This window comes from Branchiostoma floridae, chromosome 3, assembly GCF_000003815.2.
Source record: "Branchiostoma floridae strain S238N-H82 chromosome 3, Bfl_VNyyK, whole genome shotgun sequence".
Classification (NCBI taxonomy): domain Eukaryota; kingdom Metazoa; phylum Chordata; class Leptocardii; order Amphioxiformes; family Branchiostomatidae; genus Branchiostoma; species Branchiostoma floridae.
In genome coordinates, this window is record NC_049981.1 from 5,223,009 (window position 1) to 5,226,767 (window position 3,759).

Sequence of the window (3,759 nt, forward strand, 5' to 3'; positions counted from 1 at the left end):
AGCGCCCCGGGTGATGGTCCAAGCCATCCGAATGTTTTGAAATGTCAAAACATTCGGCTCTGAACCGCAACTCTGGAATGGGTCGGTTGGTGGTCGGCTGGTGTTCGGCACGGTCGGCTAGTGTTCGGTTGGTGTTCGGGAGTAAGTCAGCAGTCAAATTAAATCTTAACCACGCCATAAACATTGCTGACTTACTCCCAGCTTGTTTCCAACTTACCAATGATTTACCCCAAGACCTTAGACAAATCTCTGCTATACTCATTGCCAAGCAAAAAGACTATTGCCAGAACGTAGACGAATCACTCCCGAACTTCACGCGACCGACATCCAGCTAAAAACAAAAAGACCCGATAAATGCCGCACTGGAGCTACATGTGATCTAAATTTGATCTCTTAGTGATGTTTACAAATAGAACAAAGGACATTCTTGATTAAAAACGAAAATGAGCACTCTTTTGAAAATCGCTGATTATGTCTATTTCAAGTCGAAAAAGGGTCGGCAATCGGTTGGGGATCAGTCGGGAGTGATTCGGCAGTCTGTGGCTAGAGGTCGGGATGGTTGGTGATAGGTTAGTTAGCATTTGGGACACAGTCGGGAGTAAGTCATTTACCGGTCGGGAGGTGTTCGGGACATGTTCGGCGCTAAAAAATAGGCGTGGCCTAAACTGGTCAGACTACTCCCGAACTACTGCCGACTTGGGTCGGCTAAGAGTCGGCTAGTGTTCGGGAGCCAAAGTCGGCTATGTGTAACCTAGCAGAATATTGAGGCGCGGTTAATGCATGCACGGCGTTGGAAACCTTAGCTTTGACTTCACGGCCTTGTAGATTGAAACATACCCAACCAGACTTTTCTTTCAGCGCCAACAAGTGCACACAAGCACCTTAAGCGTCAGAGCGGTTTTAGGGTCAAAGGTCGGATAAATACAGACGGTGTACGTCAGACCTGACTGCGTCCTGAAGTGGACTCGACTCGCTAGATGACAAATAGGACGCAATCTGGAACCTAGGCTGTTTCAGTGCCCATACAAACCAGATCTTAGTCCTAGGGCCAGTATGTTTACTAAGAGAGAATGTTGCCTTATACCCCCTTTCCACTAGGACGGGGCTCTCACCGCGCTCTCTCTGCGACCTAAAATTTGACAGATTCCTCAATGAATTCTATAGAAAAGAAACGAAACTTTTTATACTTTGTGTGTTTTATTGTCTTCTCAGTCACACTTTTACGTTTTGTATGATATACCCAGTGTGAAAGTGAAGTTTACACACATCCTATTTAGGTCGCAGTGAGAGCGCAGCGCGATCGCCTTCTAGTGGAAAGGGGGCATTAGTTCCAATATCAAGAAAAACATCTTACAAGGAGAATGTTGTCTAAGCCCCAATTTTGGAACTCGGACTGTTTACAGGGCCTACGCAGGCAAGCTCCTCGACTCCAGGGCCAACATGAACCGGCGGAAAGTAGAAACATTACCTTAGTATCCCATCCGCTTGACGAAAACCATTTGTTGTAGGGAGTACATGATATCCTTAAAACGAATGAGAGTCAAAAGAAAAAGAAATACGCTACCGTTAAGGCCCCCTCTCACTTGACGTGCGGCACGCTTGCGGCATTGCTGCGTTCGTTCACTGCGGCACTGCTGTGTTAATTTCGCCGATTTTGTCTTGCACTCACACTGACGTGCGGCACTGTTGCGTTTCTAAACTAAATGAACATGTTATTGGCAATTGCAGCGTTGTCAATTTATGAAAAATCACTGTAAAATGATGAGAATGCCCAAAAATGAGATTTATAATGAAAAGATTTCCCTTATGATAATTAATTATATGATAATATGCTATAAATAACCTTGAACGACTTTTACTGTAAAGGAAATGACCCAAATGAACGGACACGAACCATATACCAGATTTGAATCGATGTGTACGTTTTGCACCATGTAACGTTATGTGTAATTATGTATGTTAATATGTTACGTTTATTCACCAATTTTGCAAATTTTTAAAATGAAAATGCTTGATATTTCATACTTATTTTGTATGACGCGGAGTATTTTCATTGTCGGCGGATGGTTGCCAGCCTATTGATGTCTAAGTCTATCATATTTGTAAAAAGTGAGAAAAATATGGCCCATCGGTTTGAATGACTGCAATTTTGTATTTTATCGGCGGCAGGCTACCAGCAATGATTAGCTTGTAACGTTATAACGCAACTCAAACTCGTTATCATCCCAACATAAATAAATTATTTTTGAACGTTGTACGATAATCTTTTTCTGTACATCCGTAGGTTAATCGATAAACCAGTTACTTATTTTTTGTTTTCAAGTATAAAATACTGACCTACTTCCAATTAAATAAATCAAAAGATGTATTTTTAAGTTAACTCTGAATACGGATACAAGGTAAGTTTTGTGGAATTCGCAGTGTTTTTACTGGATCGAAAACCACTGTAAAGTTATTAGAAATGCATCTAAAATAGTTTTTCGGTGATAAAAGGATGTTTACTTTTGATTCTTGGTGTAAAATAGGCAAAATATATCCTTGATACTGTTTGGGGCATGGTGGCGGCACTGTTGCGGCACCGTTGCGGCAGTGTTGCGGCATTGTTGCGGCAGTGTTGCGGCACTGTTGCGGCATCTTGCCACTTGCGTTATTTTTAAACTTTTTAAAAAACGTCGCGCTTGCTTGCGGCACTTCTAGGGTTGCTTGCGGCACCTCTAGGTTTGCTTGCGGCACCTCTAGGTTCCGTGGCGGTACATCTGCGTTTTCGAACGCAGCAATGCCGCAAGCGTGCCGCACGTCAAGTGAGAGGGGGCCTTAAGTAGGATGATTTCCTTTAAGAATATTTGAGCATCATTGACTTGACAGTACTTCGACTTCGTGTTTCGGCCAGCGTTGCGTTTTGCAAATCTGTTTTTATGCTTGGTTAACCTAGGCCAAGGATGTCTGGATTTTCTTTGGACATTTTCGTTACTTTGTGGAATTTTTCTGCCTTAAATGTGAAAGAAATTAAGGCTATTTTAAGGTGTTATAGGCCACGTGCCGAGGATGTTAATTGAAAAGCTACACCTGTACAGCTGTCGGAAAAGTACATGGTAAAACACAGAGTAGATAGGGGGATTCAAACTTTCAGTTCTTGCACCCTGGCCGTTTGGACCGGTATTTGCAACAAGATGCAGGTATGTGTTACAAGATTCTTGCAGACATAACCAATCCAAAGGGGTGGCTGTAGAATTGAACCCAATAGGAACATGAAAAAGTAAAGGCGCGCTCTCACTGCACTTGCGTCAAGCTTGCGTCACTGCGAGGTACGAAAGATACTCAACGAATTTCAGAAATAAAGAACGAATTTTCTTACTTTTTTACTCTTGTATTTTGTCGTCTTCTAAGTCATGCTTTCACGTAATCTAAATGATAAAATATCAAATAACAATAACAAAACAATGACGCAGTGAACAAACTCCGCAGTGACGCAAGCTTGACGGAAGTGCGGTGAGAGTGCAACTTAAAAGACGTTGTCAAGAAATGAGGAGGGGGGGGGGGACACAAAAGTTGTCACCGGGAAATCAGGATCAAAGAATTCAAGCTCCTCGCATCTATTCTACATCAATCGACGGTGGTGTGCCTTCTGTCGGAAGGCCTTTAATGTTTTTGTTTCAATCATGTTTACATGTAAACAAACAGTGTAAAGTGATGTTGATATCGCGACAGGTGGTCGTGTTATATCAACAGAAGAAATCTATAGGGTAGGGACGCTCTTGA

At 42.5% G+C, this 3,759-nt stretch overlaps 1 protein-coding gene across 2 annotated transcripts in view; it reads right to left on the reverse strand.

Moving 5' to 3' along the window:
• The window catches only part of LOC118410882, a 17,383-nt gene that overhangs the window by 9,367 nt on the left and 4,257 nt on the right, over positions 1-3,759 (reverse strand). The window lies entirely within an intron of this gene.